The following is an 11,879-nucleotide window of genomic DNA, read 5'->3' on the forward strand; positions in this document are numbered from 1 at the left end:
TAGAATACAAATATAATGTATGTATTAACACTTAATATTCACACAAAAAAACAACTACATCATGATGAGGCTAGCAACCGCGAATAACAAGAAGTAATATTAAAACAGATGTTTCTATTTATTTATTTGTTTGCTAGACAACTTACATTATTTATTTTACTGATTTGACAGTGGCGATATCTCCAACATGCCTACTACCAAAAAATACATCTTTATATTTTTTTGTTATGCTAAAGTAATATTAACATTGTTCGTTAAGATAACAAGATATCCAAAAAAAAATTATAAGATTAGAACAATACAATAAACTGATTGACAAAGATAAAGTACATAATAGTATATGTCACTGACAATGACAACATGGTTCAAGTCACAATAATAAACAGTTGTTAGTTCATAAAGATTTATTCAAGATGGTAGGTCTTCAGGCAGTGGCAATTTAGACAACTTGGCAATTGGTCTTTTAAAGGTTCTTTGATTGTTGTGTAATGTCACTACCCGCACAAGATTGTCAGATCCAGCATGCATTTGTCCCACAATACCCAGCCTCTAACACAGGGGTGGCATATTATGTTCTTTTATTAGAACTATGGCACCAATGTTAAGATTGGTTTCTTCAGTTGTCCATTTTTGGCGCTGCTGTAGATAGCAGAGATAATCGGCTGACCATTTTTGCCAGACATGTTGAGCCCATTTTTTGAATTCTCTGCCAGCAATTTAACTTGTGAACAGCTAAGTCAGTTAGGTCACGATCAGTGATAATGGTTAAAAGTTCACCAATTAAGAAATGTCTAGGAGTAAGATAAGGTGTTTCTAATGGATTGTCTGAGAGTTTAGATAACGGTCTAGAATTTAAGCATGCTTCTATTTGAGTGAGAAAAGTAGAGATTTCCTCAAATGTTAAAATGTTACTTCCCGCCACTCGTTTGAGGTAGTACTACATGCAATAAAAATACATGCAATTGTAAGTTATAACATTTGTCATCTGCCAAGACCATAGATTTTGATTTTGTTCACGGAGGATAGATGCTGATAAATATTTTTCCATGATTGCTCTAATTATTCAGGCAAGGGATTACCTGATATTCCAAGGTTTTCTTTCCAAATCCGTTGCTAAGTATTTTACAAATTATAACAACTGTAGCTAACAGTCCCAGAGGGTCAAAAATTGATGCAATAATAGCTAAAACGTTTCTTTTACTGGGTCTCGCTTGAAAATATTTGTCTTTAGTGCCAACTCCACAGACAATTTGAAGTTGATCACCAGTTGGTAGCCACCAACACAAATAATCCACAGAAATCCAAGTGTTTTAACTGTATCACTGCCATCAATGTTTAGTAAATGCAGCGTTTCTCTCAGTTCCATTGTGATTGCCTCTAAGAATTCCTTATTATTTGTTGACCAGTTACGAAGTGGGAATCCACCAGTACTTAAGAGTTCCTGGAGATTACGTTGCAGCCTTATGGCTTGATTTACAGCTTCCGTGCCAGAAATACAGTCATTGACGTAAACATCACGTACAAGGACTTCAGCTGCATCTGGGTGCCAATGGGATTCCTCAATTGCAAGTTGCAGTAAGCAACTTGTTACTAGAAATGGTACCGATGAATGTGACTGTGGTTAGTTGGTATTCACAAACTAACTCATCACTATTTTCTCTCCACAGTATGAAAATTGTGATCCTCAGGATCACAATAATAAATAATAATAAAGGCAATTTTATGTGTTCAAAATCGAAGCATAATTGAGCACATATCTTGTTGTACTCTGGGGCTGACTCAAAGAATATCATTTAATTGTATGTTACTGCTTGACAAAAGTCAAGCAGCAGTCAAGAAGTATCAAAGGCAGCACGTGTCTTTGTTGAAGTGCTAACTTTCTTAAATACTGCATGATGAGGTAAGTAAAATATGGTCTGATTTTCCTTAGCTGGTTCAGTGAGTTGCATGTGACCTAGAGTTTTGTATTCCTTCAGGAATTGATAGTAATCTTGTTTTAGCTCAGCGTTGCAATTCAGTTTCCTTTCAAGAAATTGTAACCTGGATATCGCCATTGATTTAGATTCACCTAAAGAAAATGGATCTTAATGAAAGAGTAGTCTTACAATAAAACATCCGTTTATATCCCGCGTTGTATTTTCATTAAAATGTGATTCGCAAAGTTTTTCTTTCTGCGACCACAGAAGTGAGGTGATTTCTTTGATTTGCCAGAATTTTTGGACTTCTTCATCCAATGAAGTGTCATGATGAATTAATAAACTGTGATTATAAGGCTTATAGGATGAGTTTGTATTATATTCACCATTTATTATTATCCACCCAAATTCAATGTTTTATAAAACTGGATAAATTCCTTCGTAATGTAAAAATTTCCATGTGTAAAATTTTCAAGAATACCTGAGCCCCTAATAACAGATCAATCCATTGTGGGACTTTAAATGTAGGATCAGCAAGTTTAATGTTAGTAGGAACGTTCCAATGTTTAAAACCTATTTGAACTAATGGTAAATCTATTGCAATTTTTGGTTGTACGTTACAATTAATATTCATGGAGAAATTAGACTGAGTGGATGCAAATTCTATAGAGACGCTATGTTTAGAGTTTGATATCAAACTGTTAAAAGATTCAATAAGAACTGGGTTTTAAAAGCGTCTCAGTTTCAAAGTACAAAGTCTTCAGTAGAAAAATTTACCTACGAGTCATTATCTAAGATTGCTCGACATATCTGAAAATTACTAAAACTGCCCCACACTTTTACAAATTTGCTAGCAATATTTCGGGCTGCCTCCGTTTGTTAGCGTAACAACTCGTTTTGCCTTGGTAATGGTTTGATTGCTTGTTGTCACCATTTGGTTGTGAATCTGAATTACATTCAACATAGCTTTGTTAAAATGAAGATTTGTGTGATGCTGTGCATCACATTTAAAACAAGCGATAAACAGTTAGTGCACAAATTGTTACATTTAGCTACGTCATATCGTTCGTTTGGTTTTAAAGACAGGTATTTTGAACATTTATAAATGGCATGAGGCCCCTTGCAAACTACACAATTATGATTAGTTGTCATGTACAGTAACTTAAAAAATTTAGACCGAGACTTGTTTTTGTTAACCTTACATGATAATACGCATGAATAGTGTTTTTCATCGCTACTGTTTGCAATAATTTGGTCTGTCTGATATTTCTTTTCTAAAAATTTAATTAATCTATTTAAATTAGGAATTTCTTGATCATTGCAAGAAGATTCATATTCAATCTTCAATATAGTTCAAATAGGTAAATCGATCCTATCAAGAGCAATCTGAGCCAAGAGTAGGTCTTCTAATGGAACCTATATCTAACGCTCTTGTAGCCTCACAATTGCTTTTTAACTCATTGATTAAGTGCCTTAATTCAACTGATGAAGCCTTATAAGCTGATGGCAAAGTCAAAAGAGCTTTGACATGCCTAGAGACAATTAGTTTTTTGTTGTTATAACGACCACATAATAATTTGTATGCATTATTAAAGTTAGCGTCCATTATTGGAATATTTTGAATAAATTGTTTTGCTTCTCCTTAGAGTGAAGCGAGAAGCTAGTGAAATTTCTGGATGTTCGATAAAGACTTTATATTCAATATTAAACTTTTGAATGTATCTTTAAAATGGTTTCACTGAGAATAATTGTCACTAAAACACAGTAACTTTATTGTTTGTAAGTGATTAGGTAAGTGCTCTTTAATGGTTACCGAATCTGATACACTAAATGATTGATTAGGCTCTTGTTTGATTTGTTCTATTCCTAATACTCTTTTTAACTTAAATGCTACATTATCATAAAGCTCTTCAAACTGTGCCCTCTAGTTTGAGTGTTCATCCTCATCGTCATTCAATTCTAAATAGTTCTGTATGGAGTCAAATTCCTGTTGAATGTTAGGTAATCTACGATATTTAGTGTACAATAATTGAGTGTTTGAGTGATTTTGCCAATCGTTTACAAAAGGTACTTATTCTTGTTAGAGTAGCCTTTATCATACCTCTGTAATGAGGTTTTTAACTCCATCTTTGTCCATGATTGAAACAAGATTCTACAATCTATTAAATTTAAAGAAATTAATACGTTTAAATTCTAAAAGTAATTAAGAATAACTTAGCTGATCACAATTAGTTAATGATATTGTTGTTGATACATTACTGGCAAGCACTGAAAAGATGGCGGTTCGATGGGTAGTTGATTAGTTACGCATGGTACAGCTATTTGCAGAAATATAATTGATATATTTCAACTTGAAACACAAAATAGCCTTTCACGATGTGCATAAGAAGTTATCCGATGCACAATGTTTGCAATTTTCTGATGTATCAAAATCACGAGAACCAGAAGATTTACAAGACCGGCCTAGGAGGACAAAAAAATGTGAATAACAAGAAGTAATATTAAAACAGATGTTTCTATTTATTTATTTGGTTGCTAGGCAGCTTATATTATTTATTTTACTGATTTGACAGTGGCACTATCTCCAACAACATACAAAAGATGCAAGACATCGATTAAGTATGGATAGTTATATGATATTATATAATATTACATACTGTATATAAAATGTAATATTTATTATAATAATTAAAAAAATGGTATATGTATACCATATTTCTTTACTAACCTAGTAAAGAAAATTGTATTCTTTGGTAAAGAATACAATAGCAATTTTATAGATGATATTTGAAAATATTTGAAATGCACAATAAGCCAGTTGCAAAAACTCAAGGTTTGCTGACCGACTGGCCACCCAATAGATGTAAAGATTTTTAAACAGGTCAGTACATTACAATAATAACAAATATAACGGGGTTCTTTTTTCATAGGCAAAGGATTTTACTTTAACAGAAAAATATTGTTATGTTATCAGATTTGTTGTAAATAGATATTATTTTGAAATAAATAAAATTTTACATATATAGAAAATATTGAAAATAAATGCAGGAAATGTTAGAATCTTAAATTTGCAAAGTATCTTTGTAAATAATTCACATTTAATGGCACCATATGATAATCTTGTACTCCATTGGTTGCTAGAAATTCACCATGGCTCTTATAAGGAATCCCAAGATATAATATATTTCTGAAAGGAATTTATGTCAGTATAATAAATGTTTAATAATGATCACAATTTTGGCACTTTAAGATGCATCAAAGTAAAACCGTATGTTTTTGGTATTTTACAGATTATCCAACAAGAAATTCTCATCTATCAAGGGCCCATTTGGACTCTACATTGAAAAAAAAATATGACTTAATATTAATGGGACTACTTGTGCAATTATCAATGGTACATCTACCTGAGAAATACACTATGAAGATACACTGCATCATGATGATATTTCACATCGATTTTTTTCCATTCAATTTTGTCTCTTATTATTGCCTCTATTTTGTGGAAATACCTATTTTTTTATTATATATCTATTATCTTGATGAACTACTATAATCTCCATTATCTCTAATCCCCTAAATTACCAAATCTGCTCGATTTCATCTTTAATCTCACCTCTATGATTGTGAAATAAGGATTATATTCCTGTAAATAAACCGTGTAGTTTCATTTCAATGAAAAGTTAAAATATTGGCAATTCCTACATTACCAAAGATAACAACAGATAATTATTTGATATCTGAGTGTCATTCAATAGGTAAAGAAACAAACACTTGCAGTAAAAAAAAATTAAATAAGAAGTATGATAATTTCAAAATGATTATTAGCACCCCTGTCATAAATTTGAAACAACTAACAACTGTTTAATTCACGCAACAATAATTGTTGATTCAAGAATAACAAAACCAACAAAAAAAGAACTTTTGAAGAACATTCAATGACAGAATTTCTGTTTTCAGAAGATGTAAAACCATTTAAAATTTGTTTCAGAATGTTCAAGCACATAATAATAGTCGATCAATTATTATGATCCAAAATCCAAGCGACAAAACATAGAAAGAAATCATTCCAGATATTCAATCAGGAATAATTCAAGATCCCATTAATACCTGGCAGAGTGATGCTAACTTAATGGGAAACACATGGGGGCCAAAGGCTACGAAAAGAAGACTGATCCTCACAGCAGTTATGTCCATCATATCATATGCCACTCAGGCTTGGATTTTGGCTTTTAACATTAAGAACAAAATCAGACTAAACTCCCTACAACGAAGAATGAATTTGAAGATTTCATCATCTTATAGAACTGTTTCAGCCACTGCAGGGGTACTGGCAAGGGTACCACCCATTCACGTCCGGGCCTGGAGAAGAAAGCGAGTCTACGAAGGCATGAACAAGGAAGACTAGACGCGAAAGTTAATCCCTAGATTGAGACCATGGCTGGTGAGGAACATGGGGAGGTGGGATACTACATGTCTCAGTTCCTCTCCAGTCATGGGTAATTCAGTGACTACCTGAATAGATTTAGAAAGAGAGAATTCGCTAACTGTGTCTATTGCGGAAATAAGACTCCCCACAACACATGATATTTGGATGTGTCTAATGGGAAGAACACAGAGAGAGAGCTCTAGTCTTGGATGTCACTCCAGATACAATAGTAGCACTTATGCTTAAAGGTCAACAAGAATGGAGGATAGTTGAGAACCTAGTCACCAAGATCCGAAAAACTAAAAAGACAGATTGTAAGTTATGGATCAGGGACTTCAATGTCAAGATAAAAAAAAACCCGAGACCTGGCCGCTGTGCGGAACCCGGGAATGACATAGTCGGCCCAGTTCCTCCCGCCTAGCGGTTTGAGGCAGGCATAGAGGTAAATTATGAACATTAAGTGTACGGACTGAGTCCCAGTCACTGGGGAGGGACCCAGGAACAACACAGCTTGTGCCAGTTCACACCTCTTCGATTGTTTGAGGCAGGCAAATCGAAAAATCAAAAGATCCAGTCCGGCGAGCCGACCTGCCGTGCTGTAAATATTGCCGGTAGGTGGAAAAGCTCATTCGAGTTAAAGGACACTCTCCTGGTGTCCTGGGTTGAGCTAAACTTGATTGCAGATCTAGCCCAGGAGAGCGAGGAAGAAAAAAAACAATATCTTGTTAAAGGTTAACCCACCGGGTTGGTCTAGTGGTGAACGCGTCTTCACAAATCAGTTGATTTCAAAGTCGAGAGTTCCAGCATTCAATCCTAGTAAAGGCAGTTACTTTTATATGGATTTGAATACTAGATTACGGTGTTCTTTGGCGGTTGGGTTTCAATTAACCACACATGTTAGAAATGGTCGACCTGAGACTGTACAAAAGTACACTTCACTTACACTCATACATATCATCCTCTGAAGTAATACCTGATGGTGATTCCCTGAGGCTAAACAAGAAAAAGTTCTAAAAGGGAGAAGTAGAGTGAGCTATGTCGTGACCTGGACAATGACCCGTGGGGTCGAGCTATAAAATAGCAGTGAAGCGTTTTGGCAGGTGCTTGCCCGTCCTCACAGAGGAGCAGGTGGCTCAACAGATTGGCATACTTTTCCCACGCCTGGAGCAGGAAGTCACCAAAGAGGTAGAGTGTGAGACGAGAAGATACTCCCTGTATGAAGTATCAGCAGCCGTTTTTAAGCTGAAGGACAAGAAAAGCCCCGGACCAAACGGTATTCCCGCTGCTATTTTCAAGGGTTTAATGATCACTGTACCATGACAGATGGTAAATGTAGCCAATTATGGTATGGAGACAAACACCTTTCCACAGTGACGGAAAGACTCACGCTGGTATTTCTTCCAAAGACAAAGAAAGGCGTTTTTAAACTTTTGAAACTTTTTTTAAAAGCGTTCTAAACTACTAAGTAGATATTGGTATATCTATATTGATATTCGGCTTGTACAAGCCGAATTGGCAGATCTAATCTAAGCCATGGTTGCCTAGCTAGCGCAGGGCTATAATATGCCACTCGTGGAAGGCAGTATACATACGATAATATAAATTTTACGGTATGTATATATATATACACACATACACAGTAATTTTTTTTATTTTATAGTAATTTTTTTATACTAATGTTTATTCCAATCGATAAACAAATTCACATCATAAATTTTTAAATTACCATTAGTCTTATATTTATATAAAAAATAAATAAATTCCTAACCGAATAAAACAATACACAAATATTTAGCTGACTTATTTTTACTACTCGCTCTTGGACTACGTATGTGAGATTCACGGTACGGAACCTTTCAGTCGAATTTTGAAGCATTTCCGCTTATCCATTTGCTCTGAAATTTTGAACACAGGTTTTCTCCTGATGACAACACATTTTAACAATATTATCAAGTCGCTAAGATGTCCCTAAGTTGCTAAATAAAAAAAAATCTTCCTTGAACTTACGCAACCTCGTTTACATGAATATTAGTAGAAGAAATTTTAAGTGGCATATATACATATTAGGGTATACAATTGCTACTAGAAATTCTGAACAATAGCGACCGAAGTTTTGGAAAATTTAGTACTTTTTAACCGGATCCGAATTTTTGGACGAAAATCGCAAATATCTCGAAAACGTCGGTCCTAGCGCTCTGAAAAATGTTTTCGACCCCCACGACCGTACACCATCCGCTCCCAGTGGTACCCGTCAGATGATAATACTTTCAAGCGCCCCCGGGGCGCCTTTCGGAAATCGGGGAGGGGTGCTTTGGGTGCCACCGTAATATCTCGGCAACCGCTCGTCCGATTTTCACGATTCAAACGGCGTATGTATTGACAGGTCGAGTGCTAACTGTTTAACACATCGAGTACACTCTTGATCAACCGGATCTTGGTTATCCGAAAATTAAATCGTTTAGCCCTGTGTTTTGATTGCACTCGCCCACCGTAAAAATACCGATCCGATCTTTCGCTAATTACGCTCAAACCTGTGCGCTAGCGCAGTTGTAAATTGCGCTAGCGCATAAACTTATGAAGTTTACGCTTCATATACTTATGAAGAAAAAATCTTCTACTGAAAAGTAGAAAATAAAAAATATATTAAATAGACTTTTTAAAAACCACTCTTATATTAAATGCACTAAAAAGTAGAAAATAAAAAATATATCAAAATAAACATTTTTAAACACCACTCTTAAATTAAACGATCTAAAAAGTAAAAGATAATTTTAGGATGGTATCTCAGAATAGATTTGACAACAAGCTTTGATGGTGATATGTAAGATTATGCGGGTCATAGCTTCAAATTGAAACTTGATGTTTTTGCCGATTTTTTCATATACATGATGAATGGCCTAAAGAATGGGGTGCAAACATTCCTTTGTGAGGAGAAATGAATTTTTTTCCGAAGCTATTTCAACAGTAATTCGTTAAACTGTTCTTTTTGAGACTCCTGTGGCATACACAACACGTTCTACAGCGTTTTTGGGGGTCACTAACAAACATTCCAACTGCAGCTTCTCCCGCTGCACTACCAGCCCCCTCCGGCTCGCCGAGCTTCAATCGCCCTGGTCGGCGGACTCAGCAGCAGGAGCCGGCCCAGCGTGGGATCGCTCGGGGAGAACCGCGCCGGCGAAAGACGATCGACACTGCGGAGGCTCTGGGGGACACCACTGCCACGCTGTAGTGGAGACCCAACTGCCGCTGAGGGGAAGCCCGGTCTGGTTTCAATGGACGGGCCGCAACTACTCGACTGCAGCCAAGTCGACTTTGCCGGATACCAGCTTCCGGACCCAACTGCTCTTCTCAGAGCTAACGCAAAAGATGGCCCTTTTCAGGGCTACCACACGGTTATGAAGTGCCACGTGCCGTGGAAGCCACTCGGCGACAATATATACCACAACACTACTCCAAAATAATTCTTTATGATAGTCAGTAAGTACATATCTTGGAACAGGAACAAAGTCTTTGATGAAATGAAGTTTTTTAGTAAAATTTTATGCGGTTAACATCTTAAAGGTTCATATAAAATATCAAATGATATGAAATTACTAATCATCGGTTTTTAACATTTTTTCATCAAATCTTCTGTGATGAGGTTAAAACTAAATAAGACTAAATTCTAAAAAAAATTAACTTGAACCTGAGGAATAACCGCAAATGCTGGCAAAACATTTTAATAAATGCTGGCTATTACATTGTTCATCGTGCACATTTTTTTAAGTTTTGTTGAAAATCGTAACCCAGTTTTTGCGGTGATCATGTACATAGCTAAACTAATAAAATATTTCTCAAGGCCGAATATTTATCACGAACAAAATTAGCTATAGATCACAAATTTTGGTTAGTAAGCTGTATGACTGGCTTAAACATAATTAACTCGGTACAAAAATTGCAAAGGTACAGAATGGCACCGATGGGATCTCAGAACACTACCATATAACTTCACTTCAAACAGTTACAGCCTGCCCAGGACTTATGCTCTTGTCTAGTCTCTAAGGAATCAGAATTATGTCATGCAGAAGAATTTGATAATAGTCCCAAGTTTCTACTTCATTTCTATCAGTCGTTTAAGGATAAAATAGAAAATGTTTGCATAATGATTATTTTTATAATCAAACAGAAATTAAAAAAGAAATTCTTCTCATCGTTTCAAATATGTTATTAAGTCTTCAAATGAAAGTTTATATTTTAATAATTAGTATGCAATATTTGTTTACATACATGAATATATTGTAAGTATTTAAGTGTTTATTAATTTACTATATTGTTGTTTTTAAGGATATTTAATGGTTTTATTAAATTATTTCATTTGATTCCAACCAATAACTTTAGAAAGATAGATTAAATAATATACAGAGATTTTTTTTTAAAGAATATATGAGATATTACTTAAAAAAAAATGAAAGTCACTTTATTATTATTATTATTTTCCATTCTTGGCCTCATACCCAGAAAGTATCCATCACAACAGGACTAGCTAAGTCACAACTGGTTCACTGATTGTTTAAAAATTGTCTGGCTATTCAGCGTGTTTTTAACACTGTGGCTTTCTGGATTGTAGTATGAATGTTTTCTAGAATGTTCAGTCTATTTAAGTGGCCTTTAAAGTTTATTATGGTGATTTTTTATGTTGATTTAAAGTTTCTTATAGTGACTTCCTACAGTTTGATTATAGTCCCATTCCTATAGTGACTTGATTTTGTTTCCAGAGTTCCTTTATTTCTTTCTTTAATCTTATATATTTTGAAATTTTCTCACTTTTTTTGCTGTAAGTTGGAGTCATTGGGTGTGAATATTTTATTGAAATAGGTTTTTTTTTCTTGTCTATTTAAGTAATGTCTGGTCTATTGCCAGTAGCAGTTTTGTCAGTGAGTGCCCTGTCCCAGTATAGTTTCGCTGTTTCATTCTCTAGGATTGATTCTGGGGTGTATTTATAGTACAGTTTCTGTTGTAAGTATGCTGTAGTTTGTGGGGTTTTCTAGTGAATAATTTTTGCAGCTATGTCCTTTCTGTGTAGTGTGTGCCTGCCAGAATTTACATCCTCAGGTAATATGATCTATTGTTTAATTGCTATGTGACACTCTGCATTTGTTGGTCTGGACTGTGAAGTCCTTCAGAATGTGTTTCTGGTAATTTCTTGTGGAGATGACTTAGTCCTGAATCGCTAGTAGAGATCCTTCTGTTTCAGGGAAGAGTTCTTTTTGCAGTCATCTGTAAGATAGATCTGTGTTTATGTGGGGTTGTTGGATGATGTTCCTGTGTATATCATGTAGTACTGTTTCTGACCATCTCTGTAGTTTTTCTGCACGGGTGGTTGGTCTAGTAATTCCTCTATTTTCGCAGTCTGCATTGGCCAGATTAAGCGGAATGAGATCTTTATCTGTTTGGGCTTTTGCTTGATAAAATGTAATAGTTTTATTTAAAAAATATCCTCTGAGCCTATTTATCTGGTTGTTGTACAGAGTATGAAGATCAGTGAGCCCTCTCCTGCC

The sequence above is a fragment of the Lycorma delicatula genome, chromosome 4 (assembly GCF_047948215.1).
Source record: "Lycorma delicatula isolate Av1 chromosome 4, ASM4794821v1, whole genome shotgun sequence".
In the NCBI taxonomy this organism is placed as follows: Eukaryota; Metazoa; Arthropoda; class Insecta; order Hemiptera; family Fulgoridae; genus Lycorma; species Lycorma delicatula.